Source organism: Microtus oregoni, unplaced genomic scaffold (genome assembly GCF_018167655.1).
Source record: "Microtus oregoni isolate MIOR12 unplaced genomic scaffold, Mior012 000026F_ref0000081, whole genome shotgun sequence".
Classification (NCBI taxonomy): domain Eukaryota; kingdom Metazoa; phylum Chordata; class Mammalia; order Rodentia; family Cricetidae; genus Microtus; species Microtus oregoni.
The window spans coordinates 1,212,790-1,229,286 of record NW_024543085.1 but is presented as its reverse complement, the minus strand read 5'-3'; the positions used below and the strand labels follow the sequence as shown (position 1 = coordinate 1,229,286).

The 16,497-nt window shown below is 44.3% G+C and overlaps 1 protein-coding gene across 1 annotated transcript in view; it reads left to right on the top strand.

Moving 5' to 3' along the window:
* Positions 1–1,574: 1,574 nt before the first annotated feature.
* Positions 1,575–16,497, top strand: part of Samd9l (sterile alpha motif domain containing 9 like) — a 70,221-nt gene continuing 55,298 nt past the window's right edge. Inside the window, exon 1 of the mRNA XM_041675669.1 lies at positions 1,575–1,691. The gene's annotated coding sequence lies outside the window, so the exon portion shown is untranslated. The remainder of the gene's footprint in view (positions 1,692–16,497) is intronic.

The window sequence follows — 16,497 nt, the reverse complement described above, 5'->3', positions numbered from 1 at the left end:
CAGTGGCAAAAAGTTTTAAAGTCCCAGAGGACGGTTGAGGCCAAATCTTAGTGCATAGAGAAATTAGTCATTTGGGACAGATGGTATTTAGGACAGGCCCAATTTAAAAGGATTCTCTAAGAGGCATCCCAGGGGCAACAGCGGATCTGGCTTTGAACTGCAAGTGCCCATTTTAAAGTCTATGCCCAACAACGTGACCTAAGTACACTCCAGCACATCTGCCAAAATGGCTCTTAGCTCCAAATGGGGTGGTGGAAATTGAATGCTTGGTGACCCAAAACAAACAAATCACCTTAGCTGAGGCCTGCCCACCGGTCTGGCCGCTACTGGGAATTAAGCCCCTGGCGCAAGCTTGTGGCTTAACAGGAATCTGAAAAACGACAAAAATAAGTACAAATGGGTCCCCCCCAAAACCCTATATAGCACAGACAAGAAAAGGGACTCACTGGGCTGGAGAGATGGCTCAGAGGTTAAGAACACTGTCTGTTCTTCCAGAGGTCCTGAGTTCAATTCCCAGTAACCACCTGGTGGCTCACAACCATCTGTCATGAGATCTGGAGCCCTCTTCTGTCATGCAGGCAGAACATTGTATACATAATAAATAAAGAAAATCTTTAAGAAAGAAAGAAAGGAAGGAAGAAAGAAAGAAAGAAAGAAAGAAAGAAAAGGGACTCACCAAAATGCAGCCCTGTATCCCAGAAGCCAGTTTAAGTGTGGTATGGAGAACTCAGATTGTAGACTAGGATGCTTTCAACACGTGGTCTAGAACCACGTGGAAAGGGTCGCCCTTTCTTGGTGACCTCCAAGATGTTAGGTATATTTCCAAATGCAAGCTCTCTGCCAACAGCAAATTCCCAATCAAGCCAAATAAAAACAAGTCAAAATATCCAGGTTTGATGGGAGTCCTGTACTCTTGGGTGGCCCCGAGGGGGGGGACTGGAAGGCCACAAACAGGAGGGGGGGAGAAGAGACCATGTGTTCCTCTTTTGGGAGTTTATTTAAATACTCTGTGGGAGTGGGACCTGGCCTGCTGGGATTTGGAGACCAGACCAATAGGACTCTCAGGCCTGGGGCTGGGAAGATGCGAGGGGCTGGGATCTATGCTCCCAACTTAACACAGCCATGTTCTTAGAGTCAGAACTTTGGTATATGGAGTTGGGGAAGGTAGAACTCAACCCATAAGTGTGGTGCTCAGCTCACATCAAGATCATATTTTTTCCTGAATTTTTTTTTTTTGTATTTGTGTTCTCTCCAATTGCTTTAGCTCTTTTGACTTAAAAATACACCTGGTGAATAATTGCTATCAATGGCTCTCATTTGCTGATACTTTTTTAATAATGTGTTTATTTGTTTGATTGTTTACCATAGCACTGGGAACTAAGCCCAAAGCCTCATTAATGCTAAGTAAGTGTTCTACCACTGTGCCACACTCGCCAGTCCTAGGAAGAACTCTCTTCCAGACTGAGAGCTAAAACAAAACCGAAACTTCTTCCTCATTCTGATGCTGCTCCAGAGTCGGCAGGGCCTGGGCTCGGAAGGCAGAGGACTTTGCAGCTGAATGCCTCAGGGTTTGGTTTGGTTTTGTTTTTGAATAAGATCCTTAGAATTGTATTTGAAGAAAAATAAGAAAACACAGCTTAAAGTGACTGGTTTCAAGCTTCTGGAATAAAAAAGTTTTCAGGGAAATTCTGGTAAGTATCTGAGTTACTAACTCTTTCCTCATTTTTATACTTATGATGGGAAAGCTATTTCTTAAAGTTCTAGCTGTACTATATATATATAGTGCCTGGATATGTGGCTGACACTAACTTTTCAGTGCCTCCCTGGATGGAAATGCTCAGTGAAGTGCAATTATGAAGATGGAACTGGTCGGGGTAATGAGTGGGTTTCTCATTGTGCCAAATGGGCAGTTAAGAAACAGAGGAATAACACCGAGGGAGTCAGGAAATTAAATAATAAACAAACAAACAAAAAGTTGTAGTGGAACCTATGGTCCAGGGTGATTATGTCAATTTCTCCATTTCCCTTCTATATAATGTAAGATTTTTTTAGAGTTTGGTTTGTACTTCATCAAAGGTAATGACCTCCAGAGCCAGCCATTTGAACCTTGCATCCACATTTATCTCAGGAAGCTACGGAGCTGAAAAAGTGGTGGGGTCTTTAGGAAAACAAAGCAACTTTGTGATCAGCTCCACTTCCATGGACCATCAGAGAGCTGGGCTGTAGCTGCAGCTGGGAAAGTTCTTCCCCTTTCAGCAAGGACCCCCTGAGGTGGAGGTATGCTTGCCTTCCTTGCTTAGTAAGGAGTGAAAAACAGAGGGCATTCTCTGCATTCTTCACATTCTCCGTGCCCAACATCCTGTAGCTGCTTTGAATAGTTAACTTGGTTAATAGCAAGATTTGTATTCATTCTTAACAGGAAGCAGAGGGGTTCTAAGCAACAAAGACTTACAATTTGTTCTCAAAAGTTCAACCCAACTGTAGTCATTTAATTTTGCTTCGTTCCAACACTACACATCCAGCTGCTCTTAAAATTTGTCAAGTGCAAATAATTTTAAAGACTTTACTAAATATCAAATATTTGAATCATACATTCTGAACTGCTAGAATGTTGGGAACAAGTTGGGGAATTTTTAACATTTTAGTGTTTCTAAGGGAATTTTCGAAGACTTTAGCATATCATATTGAGAAAAGTTGTTCCCCTTAACAGGAACATATCATATTGAGAAAAGTTGTTCCCCTTAACAGGGCTGAGATTTAGGAAGTAGGCATGTCACCTATCTGAGACTATGCCTATCCCTTGTGTACTTACTGGCAGACTCTGATTTTGAGTGGACTAAAGCAGAACCATTAGCAGCTACCACCTGACAGAGGGATGGGCTGCAGAAGGAAATTCCTGATGTGCAGTGCTTTCTATAACACTGAGTCTTGTTGAACTTTCTGTTTGTCTTTTTGGCTAAACCCAAAAAGGAAATCTGTCTCCAACCTTCTAGACAAGCAGAGGGAGAGTGGGCAGTTAGAGACCCTGTGAACCTGTAGGATAAGTCCCTGGCAGGGAGGAAGCTCCGGCAGAGGGCACTGGGGCCAGGACATCAACAGCCCTCATTCAGGGCTAACATGCAGGAATAGTGGCCTCCCTCTGGGACTGGGAGCCCCAACAGGAAAAGCATATTGAGAAACCGAACACTTGTAAGAACTGCAGGAAGAAATATGCTGACTCATTTTCTTATCAAACTTCCTTTTTGCATGACCAGTTGATAGAATCTGGAGGTTGTTCTACCTTAATGAGTGGAATACTAAAGAGATCCCAGATGGCCAGAGCCCATTCTAGCCAAGTACAATATTACCTGGCAAGATGAGGAAAATCCTTTGACCCACAGAGGGCTTTCAAAAATTCATATTTTCATTCTAAGGTAAGAATGTATTCCATTTATTAAGTAGGTTTTTTTAAGAAGCAGTATATGATCCGGCATTATAGAAGGTAGACAAAAAGCACAGAATCATGGTTTCATGTAGCACATAGAATAATGGGTGAAAGGAATTAAAAAAGGTAAGTGAATGTATGAAATAGTTGTTTGTGATAATTTCTCAATAAATAAAGCATAAACCCAGAAAAGGTATAGGAAATACAGGAAATGGAGTCAGTAAGCCAACAGAGCAGTGCACCACAAGAGGGTAATATTTTATTTTTTTAAAAAAAGAAAGAAAAAAGAAAAGGGCCTGAAGGAAGTATGTGTTGGGAATATTTTTAAGACAAGCTTCTCGGCCGACGCAAATAATTCCATTCAGACCAAATTAGATCTAATAAAAGATGCCCACGTTTAATGCAGCGCTTCTGGGTGCCCCGGAAAAGCATGGCAAGGAAAAGAGAGTGGACAGGGCCAGGACGATCACACAAAACCTGGAGACCGTGTGTTCCTGTTCTGGGCAGCAGCCTAAATAACCCGTGGAAGTGGTCCTTGCCCTTCTTGGGGAGGGATCAATGCTGGGCAGGCTTTCCCAGAGTGGAGTGTCGACAACACCCAGGGGAAGGGGGCTTGAAAGGGAGCTTTCGGCTCCATTCTTTTTCCATTGTGTTCCAAGGATGGATACCAGGGCCTGGGGCGACACTTCCAACCCAAACATCCCAGAGTCTTTGGATATAGGGGTGTCAAGGGGCTGGGGTCTCACTTTTGACCAAACAGTATGGAACCAAGAACCATGGATATCCAATAGAATGACAGAGAGAGGAAGAACCCAGCCAGGAGCTTGCACTGTCTGCAACACGAGGACTAAGCAGCTAGATCCAATTCAGACGGATAGAAAGCAGCCTAGCAGCAGAGGGTAGCAGCATGCCTTGTTGTTCTTAATTCTGTGGGTTAGATGGTAGAGACGTTACGCAAGGAAGAAGACACAGACACGCGGCGGTCCCACGTGGGTGCACTTTAATGGGGGAGGGGTAACAGACAGGTAAGGGGTGTGCAGACACGGTAGGAAAGGCAGGGGAGAGAAGAGAGCGAACTCGTGGCGGCCTTTGCTTTTAATGGGGAGTGCAAAGGCTTCTGGGAAATGTGTTCCGCGCTTGCGTGCGCTGGAATCCAGAGGAATGCTGGGAGTTGTGGTCTTGCAAGAGAACAACATTTCACCCTTTTGGTTTGATTAAAAAAAAATTGGGGGACCTTAAAGGGTAGGGAATGGGGGCGTAGTCCGGTCTCTCATGGCTGCTTCCTGCTGGCTTTGGGCGTTGAGGGGTCCAGGAAATGTCCGATTATTTTGGCTATGTCCCACTGGTGTCTGCGGTCGCTGGTGTAGCTGGTCACTGGTGTCTGAGGTCGCTGGTGTCTGGGATGGCTGATTGTACCGTTGGCATTTGAAGTCCTGGCTGTCGTCTGGGGTGGCTGATTGAAGAAATCTGTCTGGCTTTTCCTGAGTAGCTGGGTCATCATTAAGATGCTGGAAGGCAAAAGTTGCATTAGTAAAAGGAAAAATTAAAAAAGGGGGGGGATCTAAGGGAATTTTGGGGGGGGGGAGCTGGGGTGAGGGGGGAGAGGAGATCCAGGTAAGGGAGTCTTAGGATGTCCGGGGTTAAGAATGATAAAAAAATAAATGATACTTATTCCGTTATTCCGTTTGTGTTTGATTTGTTTAGATGGGTTGGGCTGGCATCCTGGAGCTTAAAGAGAGTGTCTTAAAGGAAATAGACTTTAGCCATATATTCCTTAACATTTCAGGGGCCACTGCTGCAGTCAGCGGCTGACCTGCTTTGTCAAAGAACTTTGTTGAGGAGAATCTGCTTACCACTTGAGCCCTTGACTCCGTATTTGATGATGGTACCTGTAACGACAGCTAAATTGTTATTTATGAATTTAAAGAAGGGAGGGTGTGTTAACACAGCGACGGATGGGGACCACTGTTTTCCTTAGACTGTAGTAGAGGGGACTGAATCCGGCGTCCTTTGGAACTTAAGAGAACAAGGTCCGGTCCGAGTTACCGTGTATGAAGGATTATCTTGAGCTGTGGAGATAAATGGTTTAAGAAGTGACAGGTGAATCCAATGAGGAATTCCTTCAAGCTTGGCAGCTGTGGGAGTTAAAAGAATTACTCTGAAAGGGCCCTGCCATTTGGGGGAAAGAGGTGAAGGGCGCTGGCCTGGGGGTGAGAGTAATACCTTATCTCCTATTTTAACCGGCGGTGGACATGTATTAGCACATGGTCGAGGTAGTGAGTGATCTGTGAAGTCCCACAGTAGTGAGCATAAGTGGAAAAGGAGGGGAGTGAGCAGGTGGTCAGGAAGGGGAGAGGTCTCCGATGAGAAGCCGGGGGTTAAGACCGGCCGCCCGTACATGAGTTCAAAGGGTGAGATGAGGAGGGGGCCCCTTGGAAGGGCTTGGAGCCGGAGAAGAGCTAAAGGTAGGAGTCTTACCCAGTCAAGGTGGAGCTCTTGTGACATCTTAACGAGGGCTTCCTTTAAAGAGCAGTTAGTTCGTTCTACCTTACCTGATGACTGAGGATGGTACGGTATATGAAAATTCCAAGGGATTCCGAGCGCTTTAGACAGATTTTGAGAAATCTGAGAAGTAAACTCTGGACCGTTATCTGACTGAAGAGAAGTTGGGAGTCCAAACCAAGGAATAATCTCTCAGAGAAGAATATCAGAGACTGTCTGGGCTCTCTTGTTAGAGGTGGGGAAGGCTTCAACCCACCCAGACATTGTATCCACCAGAACCAGGAGATATTTAATTCTCCTGACTGTGGGCATATGAGTAAAATCCAGCTGCCAGTCAGTTCCCGGAAGGGAGCCCCTTGCTTGGTGGGTAGGGAAAGGGAAGCTACGATATTTAGTCCTGCGATCTGACTTTTGGCAGATCTGACAGGAGGCAGTGGTGGCTTTTAGAAACCTGATGTCCTCAGGCGTGGGTTTGATATGTGTTTTTACAAAATGAAGCAGAGCTTTTCATTAGGATGAAAAAGCTGGTGTAGGTAGGACAGGATCTGTTGAGTGTTAGGAGATGTCTGCGGGGTTGTGGGCTATGCTGTTAGGACTCCCTGAGGTAACTGAGGCAGGTCTGAACTAAGTGCTGCTGTCTTAGCTGCTCTGTCAGCCCGGTTATTTCCCTTGGAAACAATAGAACTGTCAGACTGATGGGACCGACAGTGAATAATTCCTATAGCTTTAGGGAGATAGGAGGCTCTTAGCAAGTCCATAATATGCTCTGAGTTGGTAATAGACCCTCCCTTTGCTGTGAGAAGCCCACGTTCCTTCCAGATGGCCACGTGAGATAACAGGATATGAAAAGCATATTTAGAATCTGTGTAAACATTTAAAGATTGTCCCGCGGCTAACTGAAAGGCACGGGTGAGGGCTATCAGCTCAGCCTGTTGGTTGGTAGTATGAGCAGGGAGTGCCTTTGCCTCGACTATCTCTGTGTCTGACACTATGGCATAACCTGCTCTGCGTGTCCCATTACATAGAAAGGAGCTTCCGTCCGTGTACCAGGTGTGAGTAGCCTGGGACAGACTGCCCTCCTGTATATGTGAGGGGTGGGGCAGTAGGTCCTCTAGGACTTCAATGCAGGAATGGGATGGGGAATCATTAACACCAGGTTGAGGTAGAAGATTTGAAATATTGAGGGGTGGGCAGCACTGGAATGTGAGACTCGTATCTTCCACCAGCGCCACCTGAAACAAAAGAACTCGAGAAGGAGGTAGGGTCTGTAGGCCTTTGTAAGTTAAGAGGTTAGACAAGTTATGACGAGAGAAAACCGTAGTAGGTGCTCCGAAGGTTAGCTTTTTTGACTCACGAATAAGAAGTTCCACAGCTGACAAAGCCCGTATGCAGGGTGCCCAGCCCCGTGTGGTGAGGTCCATCTTCTTTGACAGGTAAGCTACAGGTGCGAAGGAAGGTCCCAGTTGATGGCCTAGAACTCCCAGGGCATAGCCCTCTCTTTATGCTACATAAAGGCAAAAAGGGCGAGTTAAATCCGGAAGATGGAGGGCTGGGGCCTGGGTAAGGGCCTGTTGGAGTCTCCGGAAAGGTTTGGTGATGGGGTGAAGGAGGGGCTCATGCATAGAGCCGAGAGCTGCTTCATATAGGGGGTGGGTGAGGAGAGAGAATGAGGGAATCCAGGATCGCAGGAAACCGGCCACTCCCAGGAATGACAGAACCTCTTCTTTGGTGGAAGGAACTGCAAGAGATTGAATTAGTCTTTTTCTGTCTAAGGTGATAGCCTTTTGTGTTGGGGTTATGGTTAACCCCAAATACGTTACCTGAGTGGTGGACAATTGAGCCTTAGAAGGCGAGACTCTGTAGCCCTTTTTGGATAAAAAATTTAATAAGGTGGCGGTGTCAGTCCTGCTAGTCTCCAAAGAGGGGCTACATAGCAGGATGTCATCGACATAGAGTACCAGTTTTGATTTAAGGAGGGACAGTGAGAGCAGATCAGAGGCCAGAGCCTGGCCAAAGAGGTGTGGGCTGTCCCGGAATCCCTGAGGGAGAACGGTCCAGGTTAGTTGTGTGGAGAAATTAGTATCAGGATCTGTCCAGGTGAAGGCAAAGATGTTCTGAGACTGAGGGCTGAGAGGAATAGAGAAAAAGGCATCCTTTAGGTCTAAGACTGAGAAGTGGGAGGTCCCTGAAGGAATGTTAGACAGAAGTGTGAGAGGATTAGGTACCACTGGGTGTAAAGGAACGACAGCAGAATTGATGAGCCGGAGGTCCTGAACCAAACGATAAGTTCCGTTAGATTTTTTGACAGCCAGTATAGGAGTGTTAAAGGGGGATGAGGTGGGGCGAAGCAGCCCCTTCCTCAAGAGATCAGAGATTATAGGTTTTAGTCCTTTGAGGCTTTGGGAAGGAAGCGGGTACTGGGCTTGAGTGATATACCCAGTAGGGTTTTTTTTTTTTTTCGAGACAGGGGTTTCTCTGTGGCTTTGGAGCCTGTCCTGGAACTAGCTCTGCAGACCAGGCTGGTCTCGAACTCACAGAGATCTGCCTGCCTCTGCCTCCCCGAGTGCTGGGATTAAAGGCATGCGCCACCATCGCCCGGCCCAGTAGGGTTTTTTAACTGAATAACAATGGGGGGTGGTGTTTAGTAACAGCTGGGTTTTGGATGTCCCACACGAGAGGGTCCACCTGGGAAGCTGGGAGGGGAAAAGGCATGTTAGTATCAGAGGGTCGCAGAGCCAGGAGAAGCAGCAGCTGTGTCACCGACGAATCTGAAACGAAACGGGTGGGGGGCGCAAAAGAAATGGAAGCTCCCAGCTTGGTCAGAAGATCCCTTCCCAAGAGTGGGACTGGACAGGTTAGTAGAACTAGGAATGAATGAGTGAGAAAGATACCTCTAAATATGCAATTGAGAGGTGGAGTTTGGAGAGGTAGATAAGGCTGTCCCCCTACCCCGACAATAGGGGAACTTGAGGGGGAGGTTGGCCCCCCAAATTCCCTTAGAACTGAATATGTTGCTCCGGTGTCCAAGAGAAAAGAGATGAGGCATCCCGACACTGTAAGAAGTACCCGCGGCTCCTGGTTGCAGATGGGCGTAGCAGTCGGGTTGTGGGTGGAGGAGCCCGGGAACCTTCTGTCTTCTAGAGCCAAACCCAATAGGTCAACCTGGGGGTCCTCTGGGGCGGCTGCCCCCGCATCATCAAATGCACGAGGGCAGTCTGTGGACCAATAACCCTCCCTGTGACACCTTGGGCAGGGGTCCCTTGGGTTGCGATGGGGATTGGGGCATGCCTTTGCCCAGTGACCTGTCTTACCACACTTGAAGCATGGGCCGGGGGATGGGGGAGCCACGCGCGGAGGGCGGGCAGTGGAGTCCATCACCTCAGCTGGCCTGGCGGGTGCGGTGATCACGTGGCAATGATTCCGGGCCTTGTCATTTCTCGCGTGGTAGATCTTGAAGGCCGTCTCCAGGATCTGTGCCTGTGGGGTTAGGGGACCCTTCTCCAAATATCTGAGCTTTGCCTTGATGTCTGAGTAGCACTGGTTGACGAAGTGGGTCATCAGGAGCTGTCTGCCCTCCGTGGATTCTGGGTCCATGTTTGTGAATTGCAACATAGCTTTAGTAAGACGGTCAAGAAATGCAGAAGGATTTTCCTTAGTGTCCTGGAAAATTTCTGCAAGTTTAGAATAATTTACTGGTTTGAGAGTGGCCTTTCTTAATCCCACCAGGAGGCAGGTTAGGAATCGGTCTCTGGCCAGAATGCCCCCGGGGGAGTTGTAATCCCAGTGGGGTTCCTGGTCGGGCATGGCCTCTGCGCCGGGTGGATGAGAAGGCTGAGTTTGATGCACTTCATCAGCATGTAGTCTCGCCTGCTCCCAGACCCGTCGGCGTTCCTCAGGAAGCAAGTTGTTACAGAGAATCATATAAATATCATGGTAAGTTAGGTTGTAAGATTGGGTTAAATATTGAAACTCTTTTGTAAAATTAGTGGGGTCAGCTGTGTACAACCCTAGTAGCTTAGAAATATGTGAAAGTTCCGATAAGGCAAACGGAACGTCAGGCACCACTGTTGTTCTTAATTCTGTGGGTTAGATGGTAGAGACGTTACACGAGGAAGAAGACACAGACACACGGCGGTCCCACATGGGTGCACTTTAATGGGGGAGGGGTAACAGACAGGTAAGGGGCGTGCAGACATGGTAGGAAAGGCAGGGGAGAGAAGAGGGCAAACTCGTGGCGGCCTTTGCTTTTAATGGGGAGTGCAAAGGCTTCTGGGAAATGTGTTCCGCGCTTGCGTGCGCTGGAGTCCAGAGGAATGCTGGGAGTTGTGGTCTTGCAAGAGAATAACATGCCTGATCATGTGAGGCCTTACACTGTCAATAAGATGGATGCCACTGGGGAGAATGAACACAATACTGGTGTTTTGCACTTGTAACCCAGTCCCTCCAGGGGGATGTAGAAAAGTCTCTGAAAGGATTAAAAGCAACAAGAGTAAAATTTGTACAAGAGCTATAGAACTCTCCCTGCAATTCAGGAGAGACCAGAGCAGGAGCTTGGACCTGAAGAAAGAGGTGACAAGTGCTGCTGCATGTAAACTCACCAGCGGAAAAGTTACCTCACAACGCAAGCTTGCAAAAGGCTGCTGGTTTAAGCATGGGAAAAGGTGCCATCCAGGGAAGGAGCATTGTTTCCACTGTTCTATAAAGTGTATGTTTAAAATGCTTGGGCTAGGGGATGAAGGAGATATATACAGCACAAACACTTCCTAAGCCGTCATCTATCCGGTTGCATTTTAATTTACTGGGACATTAACTTTGCTGGTGTTTTGTTTGTTCATTTGTTTGTTTGTTTGGTGTAATATGTTCTCAACACGTATATTTTTGGGAAAACTGTGCAAGAACTAACTCTGTCCTAAACATACATGCTTCTTGTTGAGCCACGGAACATGACTCTTCCACATTCCAGGTCAGATAGCTCCAAGAACATACATCTCAAGTTTCTAATATAAAAAGAAGTTTTCGGAAAATCCCTGGTAAATTTCTAATCTTTAAAGTCTCATTAACCCTCTTTAACAGCAGCCTTCAAAAGCCAGTTTATAGAATCAATTGCAACCCCAGCATCTGGGAGACTGAGGCAGGACAATCAGGAGTTTGAAGGCAATGTCAGCTACATAGTGTGTCAGAAGCCCATCATGAGACCCCGTCTCACATCAAACAAACAAAACCCTAAGTCTGAAAACTAAAGCATATCTTTAAAAAATGTATATACTTCCTTTAAAAAATGCTGGTGGGTCCTGAGCAGCTGGCGGTGGGTCCTAGGAGAGAGGCTAGCAGTGGGGCTTAAAAATGCTGCAAGATCCCCAGGCGGTTCCCAAGCGGTGGCTCGTCCCGGGCAGGCTGGTCCCACCATGCAGCGAGCGGCTGGGCAGGTTCGGGTGGGCGTATGAGTGGGAGACACATGGGCAGACACATTGTATGGAGTAGAACTGAATATTTATTACTTAGAGGAAAGAGAGTGTGGGGGAAGAATAAGAGAAGAAAGAGACAGAGAAAGGGGGAAGTGGGGAGACACGCACATGCCAAGAGGGGATAGACAGAATCCAAGATGGCAGGGGAAGGGCAGGGGTTGCCGGGATTGGGCGTGGCCTGCCTCTTAAAGAGACAAAAACCATAACACTTCCAAATACATATGCTATTTCTTTAAATGTTCTAGAAGAAAAGAGAAGTATCACTTCTTTCATGCATGTACTATTAGATGGGGCTGGTGCTAACTGCAGATAGCCTGGGGAGTGAGCATGCTCACAGGTCAAGAATCTAAGCCTGCTAACCAACTACAAACTACACACTACACAAAATGACAGAGTAGAATAGCATGTCAAATGTTACATATAGTCAAAGAGAAACTTGCAAAGTTGAATCACTATTTCATCCAAGTCTTTCTTTTGCAGCCAGCATATAGTGACTATGTTAAAAAAACAAAACAAAACAAAAAAATAGCACATTGCTGTAATTTACCCTTCATAAAAATGAAACCAATTGTTCTGTGGTTTCATTTCCTCCAAGTGTAAGAGGCAGTTGTGTCTTGTTGGGCTCTAGCCTGGGTAAGGGAGGAAGGCCTGGATTGCTGCTCAGACCCAGATACCTTCAAGTCAGCAACCACAACATTCTTCTCTCACTCTGTTGAACCCCACAAATAACAAAGTAAAAGTTCTTTGGGAACAGATTGTAGAATTAAGTACTAATAAAATAACTGAATCCCAGAATTGCTCGGTCTGCCTAAGGATATGGCAGAAGATTTCTCCAAGTGATACCAACATCCCCTAGGATCCCACAGTATACCCCAGCATCCCTCCCCCATGTGAACACGGGTTTCCTGTGCATTTCCTCTGAGGAAGATGAAGGAAAACAAGCTGGTTTTCCTCCTATTGTCCCCTTTTATGAGATAACCTGGCTCTCAAGAGACCTATTGTAACCATCACATGGTTTTCCTGATCACATTCCTTTCCTTACAGTCACACAATGGAGCTTTCTGCTCAGTATCAAAGGCCTGCATGTTTAAAAATTCACTTACAGTCCAGGATTTAAAGTTGAAATCATAAAAAGAGCCATTGACAACCAAACCATTGTCAACCTAAACTAAATATATAGGTTCTGATTTCATGGACATAGAAATGGTTCTTCATACTGGCAGAGGGCAGTTTACATTCTTGGTGAGAGTAGGAGGCTTATGTCTGATTTCCCCCCAAAGTAACTGATGATGTCATTCAAGGGAACTTGTTGCTGAATAAAGACCTCCTTTAGAAAAACTGATAGTACAGTCAACACTACAAATCAAAAGTGTATGTCGGAGTGGGAGTGGGAGTCATGTAAATTCTGTTCCTTATTTACACTGTGTAAGCTCAGAAGCAACTCGGAGGGACATACATATAATAGAAATTACATATGGCATCAAAATATATGTATTATATATATATATATCATCAAATTACAATATTTTGGCATGAACTATACTCCAGAGTAACACACACACACACACACACACACACACAGAGAGAGAGAGAGAGAGAGAGAGAGAGAGAGAGGCACACACACTCATGATGTTTTAAGTAAGGTTATATAACTATGGGTTTGACTATATTTCTAACTGTCTTTGTCAATGAGTAGCCAGGGAGCCTTGGGTTAGATAAGCCAATGAAATATAAATAAAACACTTTTCTGTCTGCGTTCTTGAAATCTAAAGTGGAACAGAACACATGAAAATGTCCTAATTTGGGGCTGGAGAGATGGTTCAGTAGATAAGAACAGGATAGCACTTGCTGTGTGTGTAAGTATGAGAACTTGAGTCTTCCAAAACCCAGGAGTAGAGACCTGCCTGTAACCCAAGCATGCTGTGAGACTGGGAGAAGGCTGGTTCTTCTGGTTGCCAGCTTAACTGCAGTCTGAGTAAGAAAACCTCACTCAAAAGGATGAAATGTAAGTAGTGGAGTGAGACTCTCAATGTCTTAAATCACGCAAGAACAGGCATATACACACTCACTCTTACACACACACACGAGAGAGAGAGAGAGAGAGAGAGAGAGAGAGAGAGAGAGAGAGAGAGATGCATGCAACACGTTTAATGCAAATAAGTAAAAATGTAAATATTATTATTAAAACAATTATTTTATATGCTAAGAATGTAAGTGAAACAACGAACAGGAAGAACCTGTGGGGCATTGTCAAAGGACTTTCTGATGTGCTGGGGTTGTAATTTCAGGAAAATAAAATTCATAGTGAAAGAGTTCTCTTCACTGAAATCAGTCTCATTATTCAGAAAGTTTATTCCACTTCAAAGTCTGCAAGTGAGACGTGAATCTTTCTATTAGACTTTCACCCCTGGAAAGGAAATGCATATGTACATCCACACACACAAACACACACACACACACAGCACAGCACAGAGACAGACGGGAAGAGAGAGTTCCTTCTTCCCAAATGACCAAACTTATGTCAAGCTGACAAAACTAAACAGCACAAGAATATTTACATAAAACTCACAAAACTGGCCAGGCAGTGGTGACACATGCCTTTAATCCCAACACTCAGGGGAGGAAGAGGCAGGCAGACAGGCTCCAAAGCCACAGAGAAACCGTGTCTTGAAAAAAAAAAAACCCTCACAAAACTGGCATTCTACTATGAATGGTTATGTGACACACATAGCTGTTGTATAATATCTCTTGTTAGCCATCATTAGTTGATCCACAGATTGTACACTTCAGTAATACAGCATTCCCTGTTTGCTCAAAACACATAAGCAAAAAGATGAGATCAGAAATACATATATATTAAATATGGAAATTCCAGTGACATTAGATACGTTAGGGAAATTTTTCTATGCTTATCTCTCAATGTACTTTCTCCGTGTTTTCTTCTATCAGTTTCATAATTTCAGGTCTTATATTAAAGTCTTTTGATTTTGAGCTGATTTTTGTGCAGGTATACAACTAATTTCATTCTTCTAAATTTGGATATTCAGTTCTCGAAGTGTCTGTTTCAGAGGCTCCTTTGTTCAGTGTATATTTTTGGCATCTTGATCAGCAATGATTTGGCTTGATTTGTTTCTGGATCTTCTATCTATTGGTCTACACTTCTCTTTGTAAGCTAGTGTCATGTGGTTTTCACTACCAAAGCTTTGCAGTGCAATTCAAGATGACGTATTCTGATGCTTCCATATTGTTCTCTTAGCTTAGGCCTGCTAAACTCCAGAATATTCGGTGTTTCTATATGAATTTTAAGATTGGTTTTTCTAGTTCTATAAAGAAGCTCTTGGAAGATGGATGGAGCTTGTGTCAACTCTGCAAGACTATTGTAACAGAGACATGTTTACAATATTCATCCTGCAAATTCAAAGCATAGGAGGTTTGTCCATCATCTAGTGTCTACTTCAATTTCTTTTTTTAGTTTCTTGAACTTTTCATTGTAGGGACCACACTCACCTTCTTGATTAAGTTTATTCCTGTACACTGTCTAGACTGCTATGGGTGTTCTTTTTTAATTTCTATCTCAGAAAATTTGTTAATAATATTCCAAAGTTATAGGGTTTTGTATGGCTTTGTACCTTTCTTTTTTGCTGAAAGTGTTTATCATATCTAAGAACTTTCTGATAGAATTTTTAAGATGTTTAATAGGTCCACTACTAAAAAGGATAAATTTGCTTCTTCATTTCCTATCTGTACCCATCCTATTTCTTTTGTCTTGTTGATTACACGAAAACTTGAGGTATCGTGTTAAATAAAAGTGGAAAAAGCAAACACCTTGTGATTCAGATTACAAAAGAAATACTTTCAGTACTTGCATATCAGGTATGCTGTCAGTGGTAAATTCATTGCACATTGTTTGTGTAGAGGCATGCCCCTTCTAGTCCCAGCTTTTAATACCTTATAGAATTAGATATGCCGGCTTATTTGCAGCTTCCCTCTGCTTGGTGGGGTCATTTCTGCCCACTTATCTTCACTTTTTGGATATTTCTGCAGCATTTTTTAGAAACAAAAAGTAGTTGGATTTCTTTTTCTTAAATTTGTTGTTGTTATTTTTTACCTGGTCAGTTAGTCTACCTCTTTTTTCTTTTCTCTTTTTTAAATTGATTTTTATTGAGGTCTCATTTTTTTAATGCTCCCCTCCCTGCCTCTCCCCTCCCCCATTCAATCCTCCCCCAAGGTCCCCATGCTCCCAATTTACTCAGGAGATCTTGTTGTTTTCTACTTTCTACTTCCCATGTAGATTAGATCTATGCAAGTCTCTCTTAGTGTCCTTATTGTTGTCTAAGTTCTCTGGGATTATGGTTTGTAGGCTGGTTTTCTTTGCTTTATGTTTAAAACCCAACTATGAGTGAGTACATTTGATAATTGTCTTTCTGTGTCTGGGTTACCTCACTCAAAATAATGTTTTCTAGCTCCATCATTTTCCTGCAAAATTCAAGATGTCATTATTTTTTCTGCTGTGTAGTACGCCATTGTGTAAATATACCACATTTTCCTTATCCATTCTTCGGTTGAGGGGCATTTAGGTTATTTCCAGGTTCTGGATATGACAAACAAAGCTGCTGTGAACACAGTTGAGAACATGTCCTTGTTGCACGATTGAGTATTCTTTGGATATATACCCAAAAGTGGTATTACTGGGTCTTGAGAAAGGTTGTTTCCTAATTTTCTGAGAAATCACAACAGTGACATCCAAAAGGGCTATACCAGATTGTATTCCCACCAGCAATGCAGGCATGTTCCCCTTTCCCCACAACCTCTCCAGCATAAGTTGTCATTAGAGTTTTTGATCTTGGCCATTCTTACAGGTGTAAGATGGAATCTCAGAGTTGTTTTGATTTGCATTTCTCTGATGACTAAGAATGTTGAACATTTCCTTAAGTGTCTTTCAGCCATTTTAGATTCCTCTGTTGAGAGTTCTCGCTATAGGTCTTTACTCCTTTTTTTTTTTTTTATGGGATTATGTGTTCTTTTGGTGATCAATTTCTTGAGTTCTTTGTATATTTTGAAGATCAGACCTCTGTCTGATTTGGGGTTGGTGAAGATCTTTTCCCA